Here is an 11,745-nt window from a genome sequence, read left to right as displayed (position 1 = left end):
CATGATGGGTTTGAAGACCCAAGTTGATAAGAACTACGACGAGTTGAAGTCGGACGTAAGAGAAGTGCGGGTGGAGACCCGCTAGAGACAAGAAGGCCTCGAGGAAACTGTGAGATAACACGAGGACACCATCCGGCAGCTGACCGAGATGGTCTTGAAACTAAAACTCCAGATGGAGAGGCTGGAAGAAGGCACCAGCAGTCGCCCTAGCGGCGACACCAAGAGGAAGCACTCACTCCCCGAATCGCGGTTCGACGGTTCTCGCCGGGAAGACGCAGTGGCAGATTTCCTTTACGACTGCGACCGGTATTTTGGCAATAGACAGCTATCAGAAAAAAGCAAAGTGCTAGAGGCTAGCTATTTCCTCACAGACGAAGTGAAGTTGTGGTGGCGACATCGGGAAGAATGTGGAAACTGGCCACCCCCGACATACGAAGAGTTTGTGCGGGAGATTAAGGAGAGCTTCATGCCACATAACACGGCGTGGGTCGCGAGGGGAGAGCTGAAAACCGCAAAATGACGGGCAATCTGAGGGAATATGTGGGCCAATTCGTGTCCATAATCCAGAGGATAACCGACATGTCTGAGGCGAACAAGCTCTACCGCTTCGTCAAGGGCCTCCCACACTGGCTCCAGATAGAGCTGGAACGGAGACAATGTAGAGATTTGAACTCGGCCTACAAGGTCGTGGAAAGCACAGAGCTCCGCCAAGATGGAGGACAGTCCCATGAAGGGGTACAAGCCGCGCCAAGAGCGCGCCGAGGCACCAGCAGCGCCAAGCAGTCAAGGCCTGAAGAGAAAGTTCAAGTAGGGCCACGACAAGGGCCGAGACAAGGGCAAGAGCCCAAGACTGTGGAAGTAGAGTCCAGGCGGCGGGGGCAACAAGCTGACTTGTTTCGCTTGCGGAGGACCCCATTTTATGAGGGATTGCCCAAGAGGGACGGCAGCGGCCCCCAACGTTAATGAGATGGTCGTGCCGCCGCCCCAATAGGATGTTCCCGGGGGAAGCAGTACGGTGACCCTGAACCCCTTGCAGTGCTTAGCGGCACTACAGGGGGGCGCCCCAGTCCAGTATGAGGGTCTGAACCTCTTGCACGTCCCGGTACTGATCAACGACAAGCCTTCCACGGCCATGGTCGACACGGGGGCAACGCACAACGTCCTCGCTGAAAAGGAAGCAAAGAAGCTCGGCTTGAAGCTATACCCAAGTGCGGGGAAGATCAAGGCCGTCAACTCGGAGGCGCGAGACATCGTCGGCGTGGCCAAGGGGGTATTGCTGCAGGTGGGAACGTGGGAGGACCGGACCAACTTCATGGTGTCCCCTATGGATGACTTCACGGTCGTCCTGGGTCTCGACCTACTAATGGGTTCACGTGCTGTCGTGTTCCCCCAGTACCGTGGCGTCCTATTCCCGAAGGGATCTCACCCATGTTTCGTGAGGGACCAAGGGGCCCAGAAGCCGCGGAACACCGCACTCCTGTCCGCCATGCAAATCAAGGTCGGATTGAGGAAGGGGGAAGAGACCTTCCTCGTCACCATATGAGGGCCGACACCCTGGAAAAAGGGTGAAAGGTAGGGGTGCGCACCAGCCCGCTTGGCGGCACTTAGTTGGGGTGACGACGATGACAATAACCCCGGTGCGGCCACGGGTGGACTACCGGGCCAATTGCGGACGTATTACGGGAGTTTGCCGGGGTGATGCCCGTGCAACTCCCTGCGAAGGTGCCGCCCAGCGGGATGTGGACCACGAGATTGAATTGCTCCCCGAAACACGTCCCCTTGCGCAGGCACCCTACAAGATGCCTCCTGCTTACCTGGAGGAGCTAAGGAAGCAGCTCCAAGAATTGCTGGAGAGCAAGCTCATTCGGTCGTCCAAGGCCCCTTTCGGCGCTCTAGTTCTCTTCCAAAAGAAGAAGGATGGATCGCTCCGACTTTGCGTGGACTACCGAGCGTTAAACAAGGTAATAGTGAAAAATAAATATCCTATACCGAATGCTGAAGAGCTGTTTGACAGGCTCAGCGAGGCTCGCTACTTCTCACGGATGGACTTGAAGAGCCGGTACCACCAAGTGCGGATCAAGGAGGGGGACGAACCGAAGACGGCGTGCGTGACTCGCTACGGATCATTTGAATTCTACGTGATGCCTTTTGGGCTCATGAATGCTCCCGTTTTGTTGCCTGATGAAAAATATTTTTCGGGATTATATCGATGATTTCGTGGTTGTGTATTTGGATGATATTCTCGTATACAGCTAGAGCTTGGATGACCATGTGAGGCACCTAAGGAAGGTGATGGCCAAGCTGGGGGAGCACGAGCTCTACCTCAACCCGAAAAAGTACGAGTTCGCCTTGCAGGAGATTGAGTTTCTTGGACACCTAGTCGGGAAGGGAAGCGTGTGCATGGACCCCTCTAAGGTGAAGGCTATCAGGAATTGGACGGAGCTGAAAGGGGTGCCGCAGCTAAGATCTTTCCTTGGGTTGGCAAATTACTACCAGAAGTTTATCAAAGGCTTCTCCCAACTAGCTGCCCCTCTAACGGACTTGTTGAAGAAAGACATGAAGTGGCAGTGGACAGACCGGTGCCAAAGAGGGTTTGATAAGCTAAAGAGCGCAGTCTCCAGCGAGTCGGTGCTCCGATTGCCCAAGTTTAACAAGCCGGGGCGCGCCAACCAAGTGGCCGACGCCCTAAGCCGCAAAGAACCGGAAGTGTTTGTGGTCGCACTTTCAGCTGTCCAAGGAAGCATCCTCGGCGAAATCAAGTTGGCGCTAAAAGATGATCCAAAAGCTGTTTGCCTGATGAAACGCATTGCTGCGGGCGAGACAAGGAGATTCTGAACCGAGGACGGCATCATATACGCAAATGGGAACAGGCCGTATGTGCCGCGTGCGGGTGGGTTGCGCCGGAAGCTCCTTCATGAAGCACACGACACTCTCCACGCCGGACACCCAGGGCAGGCCAGGACGCTTGCACTCCTGTCCAGCAGCTATCACTGGCCAGGAATGGAACGAGATGTAGAAGCCTATGTTTGTTCATGCCTGGTGTGTCAACAAGACAAGACGGAGAAGGCCAAGGCAGCTGGAACGCTGGAACCTCTCCCGAGGGTGAGCAGACCGTGGGAATCTATTTTGATGGACTTCATCACTTGCCTTCCATGCGTGGTTGGGCATGACGCCATCCTGGTTGTCGTGGATCGCTTCTCTAAATATGCGACCTCCGGTCCCGCTACAACGATCTCACCACGCACCCCTGCCACATCGCCGAAACCGCCTACTCCGGGACACGCTGATGTTACTCAGCGAACATCTATTTTCTATTTGTACGTCAAGATCGCAGGGCGTACATACAAACTCATAGTAGATAGTGGGAGCTGTGTCAATGCCATCTCCGAAGACACAGCTCAGAGACTCAGACTCATGTTGGTACCGCACTCGACGCCGTACAACGTGTCATGGATTGACGCATCCACCCTACCGGTGAGGATGCAATGCTATGTCCCGTTAAAGATGAGCACCTACGATGAATATGTACTCTGTGATGTACTACCAATGAAGATTGGTAGTATTATCCTCGGACGACCTTGGTTGTTTGATCACGACGTCCAGCTATCCGGACAAGCGAACACCTGTTCGTTCATTTATGGAGGTTGACGCCTCATTTGGTACCCCTTGACCCGCGCTCACGTCCCATCACCAGTTCCCGCTGCCGGACAGGATCAATCACAACTAGGACCTGTTATCACCAATGGGTGTATCTTTAGATGAGACCTAGAGGCCTTAGTTGACACCTTGCCACTATGCTTTGCACTAACCATATCCCCGTCTACGGCGGATGAAGAGGCAAGGCCAAATGACCTCGAGGTAGTTCAACTAGTAGAGGATTTCGCAGACGTCTTCCCTACGGAGTTACCATGTGAGCTTCCACCGTTGAGGAACATTGAGCATGCCATAGATTTAGTTCAAGGAGCCTCCCTTCCAAATCCTCCTCATTATAGGATGGATCTGATCAAGTATGAGGAACTATACGGTCAAGTAAAAGACCTGCTCTCCAAAGGATTGATCAGAGAGAGCCTCAGTCCGTGTGCTGTGCCAGCCTTACTTGCGCCCAAGAAGGACGGAACTTGGCGCATGTGCTGTGATTCTAGGGCTTTAAATAAAATCACAGTGAAGTATCGATTTCCAATCCCTAGAGTGCAAGACTTATTTGACGAGATGGTCAGCGCCACTATCTTTTTAAAGATAGATTTAAGGAGTGGCTATCATCAGGTCAGGATCCGACCGGGAGATGAATGGAAAACAGCGTTTAAAATCAAAGATGGTCTTTATGAATGGAACGTCATGCTTTTTGGGCTATCCAATGCCCCAAGTACTTTTCAGAGATTGATGAACAAAGTACTCCGTCCATTTATAGGAAAATTCGTTGTAGTGTATTTCGATGATATATTAGTTTACAGCTACACGAGGAGTGATCATCTCCAACACTTGCGACAAGTATGCGCTGCCCTACGCCAAGAAAAGCTATATGCGCATCTGAAGAAATGTAGTTTCTTTGCCTCCGAGGTATCCTTTTTAGGATATGTATTGTCATCGAAGGGAGTAGCTGCCGATCCAGCTAAAGTCGAGGCGATAACCACTTGGCCGAAGTTGAAGAGCGTGCATGATGTACGAAGTTTCATCGGACTCGCCACTTTTTATTGGAGGTTCATACCAGGATTCAGTGGTGTAACTGCACCCATCACCGACCTCCTTAAAAGGGAACAGTTCGAATGGATACCATCGGCTGATAATGCCTTTGAGCTTGTCAAGAAGCTCATGTCGGAAGCGCCAGTCCTAAGACTACCCAACTTTTCCAAGGTCTTCAAGGTATCATGTGACGCCTCCGGTGTAGGAATAGGGGGGGTCCTCAGTCAGGAAGGCCATCCCATAGAGTATTTTAGTGAGAAGTTAAACGACACACGCAAGAGATATGACAATTACGACAGAGAATTCGACTCCTTGGTGCAATCCTTATGCCATTGGCATCACTACCTCCTCCCAAAGGAGTTCGTCCTGTTTTCAGATCATAGCGCATTACGTCACCTACATGACCAGCGCAAAGTCAGTGATCGCCATGCGCGTTGGATAGCGTATTTACAAGACTTTACATTTATTATTCGTCACAAGAAGGGCAAGGATAACGTAGTGGCCGACGCCTTAAGTAGACGACCCTTGATCTTAAATATGATGAAGACTCAAGTCCTTGGATTTGAGCAACTACGAGACAATTACATCGACTGTCCCGATTTCGGGAACATTTTAGTGCAGGTCCGCGAGGGTGTAATCCCAAGATCACGGGATTACAATATCGATGACGGGTACTTATTCCAAGGCAAGCGGCTCTGCATTCCCAGGACTTCCCTACGTGATTTCTTAATATAGGAGACACATGCCGGCGGGTTGAGTGGACATTTCGGAGTTAACAAGACCATTCAAGCAATGGAGCAGCAGTTCTTTTGGCCGTCTCTGAAACGAGATGTAGGGAAGATTATATCTCAATGCCTAACATCCTCTAAGGCCAAACTCACCAAGCAAAATACCGGGCTCTATACCCCACTACCCGTTCCCAACAAGCCGTGGGAAGACATTAGTATTGATTTTGTCTTAGGATTACCTAAGACATCTAGGAACCATGACTCCGTCATGGTTGTAGTTGATCGTTTCTCAAAGATGGCACATTTTGTGCCATGTTCAAAAACATCCGATGCATCCCGAGTCGCCCGACTTTTGTTTGACCATATAGTCGAATTGCACGGGGTGCCCAAGACTATCGTCTCTAATCGAGATGTTAAGTTTACCAGTTATTTTTGGAAGACGCTTTGGGTCCTCATGGGAAACCAACTGAAGTTCTTACTGCGTACCATCACCAAACGGATGGTCAGACTAAGGTTGTCAACCGTAGTCTTGGCAACCTACTTAGATCATTAGTTGGCGAGAACCTCAAAACATGGGATCAAATTTTTCTCCGCGCAGAATTTGCTTTTAACCACTCGGTGAACCGCACGACTGGAAAAGCTCCATTCGAAGTAGTTTATGGTCAACTTCCGAGGAAACCAATAGATCTCATTCCATTAGATGCACGTAATAAATTTTCTGATGAAGCATATGATTTTCCAAATGAAATTAGGAACATGCATGAGCATATTCATTCACGCATATCATCTCTAAACGAGCAATATAAGGCTGCTGCCGACAAGGGACGAAGATCCAGTATTTTCTCGGAAGGTGAACTAGTAATGGTTAGATTGAGGCCTGAGAGACATTCTCCTTGGGTCGCTACGAAGCTACATGCTCGTAGTGCCGGGCCTTTCCAGATAGCCCAAAGAATCAACGACAATGCATACATCGTGAGTATTCCTCCAAGTTGGGGAATTAGTTCAACCTTCAACATCAGTGATTTAGTCCGATATCATCCCATGCCACTCATTGAAGAGCCTCACAGCCACTTGAAACTTGATAGTAATGAGAGTGAGAGTACACGCATTCCACTTCCACTACCTACCCTTATGCGGCAATAAAAGATAGAAACGGTACTGCAGGAAGTAATTAACGTTGCAGGGGATCGAGTCGAACGTACATTCCTTGCACACTGGCAGGGGCGACCGACATCAGATGATACATGGATCACCGAAGAAGACCTACGATGGCAACGACTAGACTTGATCCAGCCCATCGAGGACATCGTGGAGCTTTGCTCGCCGGAGTCGAGCTATTCCCACCCCGAGAGGATGATGGGGGACCATCGCGCTGACACTGACACTAGACAAGCCCAACCACTTTGAGCTGCTCGTGCCGACGTACGCGAACCAAGATTCAAGTATTCGTCGTGATCTCCCGTAAGTTTTCTTTGTTATTTTACTTGTAATTTCAGGACAATTGGATTGGGCCATCGTTTTGGGCCTCGTCCATATTTCCGTTTCCACTTTTGAAATACTTGTAAAGAGGAGGACCACATTTCGCGACGGTTTCCTCCTCCAAGGTCGGCCTCTTGGCACCCTTCCTCCCTATATAAGCGGAAGGTATGCCCAAGGGGGAGGCAGAGTTTTGGAAGAAAAAAAAAACCACTTTTTTGTTTGGTTTTCCCGTCGTTTACTTTTCTTAGAGAGACCTAGTGCAATTTTCCCTTCTAGAGAAACCGCTACATCCAGCGCCACCCCTTCCCATTGCCGGACCAGATCTGGAGAAGGATCACCGCCGGAGGCATTCGCCGCCACCGGTAAGTTGGCCCTCAGACCGTCCTCTCGCAGGAGCCCCGCCGGCCGTCGCCCGGCTGTGTCTCTCCTTCATCCTCGCCGAATTCTCCTCTCAATCCTAATCAGGGCTTGTACATGCCGCTCAAGCCAAGCGATTTAGAATTTCAGATCAAAACCAAGAAGAAGAAACAAGAAATTGATCTAATCTCATTCAAAATGCACAAATCCAAATACAGTCAAGGAAAAAGTACCAGATAACTTGATCTAGGGTGGGACTCCTCTCTGTCTTGCAGCTGTGATAGAGAACCATCAAGAATGAGCTCCCCCTCTCAAAATTTAGCTTTTATACTTAGGTTATATGGTAAAAATCACCATTTTACCCCCGTTTAGTACTTAATATTTATCTATCAATTTAGGCTAGATCTGAATGATCCAACCCTACAGATAGAAAGAGGGGATCAAGACGAACAAATCCATAAAAAAATCATCTCAATCGGACTTCAGGATCAAAAGTTATTAATAAATCAATTTTAAACCAATTTAATCCATTGGATTTAAAATTGATTTATTTATTAGTTTCGTTTTTAAACACGCAATGACGTGTCGCTCTCTCATTGGCTGGCGCATTTTGAATCCTCATTTTTGCAGAAAAGTCCTTAAAAAGCCTGGAATTGCTTTTGGACGCCGCCCAAAAGTAATTGTGTATATGCCCCTGGCGCACTCTCTCTCCTCCGATTTCTCCTAAAACATTAAAAATATATATTACAAATTGCAATAAAACCCTGTAAAATTTTAAATTGGATCTTTACGCCTGCAGTGGCGACCGAGAGCTGTTTTCAGGGTCTTTTTGCACCGAAAGTTTGCAAAAAGGCCCTTGAAAGTTTGAAAATAATAAAAATACTTCTTTTTCTATTATATATATACTTTTTTCCTTGAAATAAATACATTTAATCTTCAAATAAATCTCAGAAATATCCTAAAAATTCGTAAAAAATTCTAGAAAATTCACTGATTCATTCCCATGCTGATAAATGTCGAAATAAAATATTAAATGTGCCATTTTCATTCAAAAATAATTATTTCGAGCTTCAATAAATCCTTTAAAATTCATAGAATTAACAGAAAATTAGGAAAAAATCAGAAATCACTAGAAAACACTATTTTCATGTAAATATATGATAACAATCCCATTTTATGCTCTTTAAATGCATAAAATCATGCTAATAACATGAAATAAAGACATAAATTAGGGTGTTATCAAAGACCAACGCTCAGATGTTGAAGACGAAGTAGGCAAAGCAACGTCACAAGGGTCTGGTTCCCCGCTACGATGGATCTTTCGAAGTGGTAGCAAAAATTGGCCAGGTTGCCTACTGACTCAACATTCCTCGTCGGCTGGCGGTCCATCCGGTCTTCCATGTGTCGGTTTTGAAGAAATATATACCAGATCCTGAAGAGGCGGCGAGAAACCAGCCCCAACGTGCGCCACTAAATGTGTGGGCGCACTTCGACCAAGAAGAAGAAGCTGTCCTGGCAAAGTGGGAAATTGATCGGGGAGGACGTCATGGCTGCTATCACAAGATCGAGTACCTTATCAAGTGGAAAACAGGCCAGAGGAATCAGCCACCTGGGAGCGCGACTCGGACTTATGGCAGTTCGAGAACCTACTACAAGCATATGAAGCGGAGCATCCGGCGTCGATGAGGGCGTCGACAATTTCAGGCGGCGGGGGCGTGTTAGGCCCCTAACTAGGCGGCATTCCCTGCATAAAGGCCTGCATGCTTATTGGGAGGGCGTGTCCGTTGTATTCGGCTCACGACATTTTGAAGGACTGAGTGATGGAGGACCATCTCGAGGATGACGCCGCGAAGACGAGGAGCCAGATTGAGGATGACGCGATGGGACGACGACAGCCACGCCGAGCAGCTAATGCTGACGCTCACCACCCGGGGTTTAAGTACTCCGGGTAAGTATGCATTTTCATCTATGTTTGTTTTCTTATATTTCTAGATTTATGGATTGGGCCAGTGTTAGGCCCCATCCTTCGTCATTTCCTTTTATTTTCATGTTTGTATTTGAATTTGTAAGGAGAGGCCGAACCACGTCTTGCGACGGTTTTTCCTCTCCCACGTTCTCTTGGCACCCATCCTCCCTATATAAGGGGATGGCATGCCCAAGGAATATTGAGGAGTCATTGTTGAAAAGTTTATTCACAATTCGTCTCCCCCCTATCGTAGAGAGTAGTGTAGGGGGTTTGGCTAGCCCCACCCCACGTCGAGATCACTCCGTGGGTAGAGTCCACGTTTCTCCCGTCGAGATCACTCCGAGGGAGACGTGTTAAAGCGCATCGTCGAGATCACTCCGTTGCGAGGAAAGAGTTTCAAGAAGCCGCCGCCATCAAGAATCGAAAGAGGCCTTCGTCGAGATTACTTCGGGGGCCTTGGGAGATTCAAGAAGCGTCGCCGACACGTCATCAACCGGGGAAATCTGCTCCGCCGAGGGAGCACACCCCAGATCCATCAAGAACTCCTCTTTCTTGGAGGGTTCTTGGTTGTTACAGTTCAAGAAAGCCATTTCTTGGTACCTTTTTCCACGCTTCCACCATTCCTGATCCATACCCCCCCCTTCTCTTCGTTCTTGATCCACCCCACCACCGTTCTTGAACATCCTCTCACATTTCTTGAATTTCCCCTCTTTCCCCTCCCCCATCCTTTCTTGATTCCCAACCGCCTTGTCTTGCCTTTCTTGATCGCCCGCCCCCCTTTCCCCATCACTTCTTGATTCCCAACCGCCTCGTCTTGCCTTTCTTGATCGCCTACCCTCCTTTCCCCCATCGTTTCTTGATTCCCAACCACCTCGTCTTGCCTTTCTTGATCGCCCACCCTCCTTTCCCCATCGTTTCTTGATTCCCAACCACCTCCTCTTGTCTTTCTTGATCGCCCACCTTTCTTTCCCCTTGATTTCTTGATTTCTTGATTTCTTGAATTCTTGATTTCTTGATTTCATGATTTCTTGATTTCTTGATCTCACCATATCTCCTTGATTCCCCTTCGTCCTCCCCTTCGCCCTCCCCTCACCCTCATCTTTCTTGATTTCTTGACTCCCACCCTCTACGCCATAACCGCTTACTTGGTTTTCTGCCCCACCCACACGACTATTCCCACGATACTTGGTTCGCTGTCTTGCCCGCCCACACGACTACGCCGTGCGCCAGCCAAGCGCGCGCCTTGTGCGCCCTCTGCTCCGACTCTTGCTGCACGCCACCCGTGGACTCAGCTCTCCGCTGGTAGTTATGACCGCACCGTCCGCACCCGGTTTCGTCCTCGTCAACGACACTCGTCCGCACGACCTAACACTAAGCATCCGCTTGACGACTTGGACGCCTTGGACTAAGCGATACAAAGGTCAGTCTCGTCTCCCCTCCATAAACTCCAGTATTATTTTCTTCGACGGTCTCGTCTTCCCCTATCGCGTCCGCTACCGTGATATTCTCAAACATCATCGGATAGGACTAGCCACTTTGTCGAGCGTAGGGATTCTTGTGGTAGACGGATTGTCATCCGACTTGGACACCGAACGCTCTAGGGCTGTTAGACGCTCCTCACTTAGTAGACGTCTAGTAGGTCCAGCGGGTCATTGGGAGTTTGATCTTAGGATCACTCCTCTCTCGTTGATCAGTACGGCCGACGTCGCTATCCGTCAAATCCTTATCTGCTCAATCCTATTTTCTCATCATTCGGCTTACATCCCTTACATTCGCATCATAACCCTGTGACGTGAAACGCGCCGATCGATCCCGGCCGTCCTCGTTTCACATCACTGAGTCATAATGGGTAGCGATGCCCAAATACCTGATCTACTACGCGCCAGGTTTCTTAGCGCCGGCCACCCCGCTTTGGGCTGCCTGCACCAGACATCCCAGTGTCGGGCACCCCGCCAAGGCCGCCCGCGTAGGCATCCCAGCGTCAGCCGCTCGCCAGGGCTGCCCGCGCTAGTCGTCCTAGCGCTCGGCTGCCCGCCAAGGCCACCCAATGCTCAGCGCCTTAACGCCAGCCGCCTCACTCAGGGCCGCCCACGCCAGGCATCCCATCGTCGAGCGCCCCGCTAGGGCCGGCCGTGCCACACACCCTAGCGCCCGGCTGCCCGCCACGGTCACCCAACACATCGGGCACCAACACCGGTCCTCGTCGATGCCATCAAAAGCTTCTAGCCGTGCACGCTCCGCGCACTCCGTGTGTCCTGCATGCCTCCGCGCTCTATGTGCGCGTGATAAGCCTCAAAATGCATGTAAATGTGTCGTTGATTTGACGTTTAGACTTATACAATGATATTTATAAATACCCTTAATCACTAAATATAGAATATAGAGCAAGCAAGGGGTCGAACCACAAGGAGGCAATAAGTAAGAATTTCTGTCCAATTTTAATGAATTAATTCAAAGATGAATTAATTTTGCACCTAATAAACCTTAATTATACTTAATAATGTTTTGAATTAAGCAAAATCAAGTAAGAAAACT

Source organism: Wolffia australiana, chromosome 5, assembly GCF_029677425.1.
Source record: "Wolffia australiana isolate 7733 chromosome 5, ASM2967742v1".
Lineage (NCBI taxonomy): Eukaryota > Viridiplantae > Streptophyta > Magnoliopsida > Alismatales > Araceae > Wolffia > Wolffia australiana.
This window is presented reverse-complemented; position numbering follows the sequence as displayed.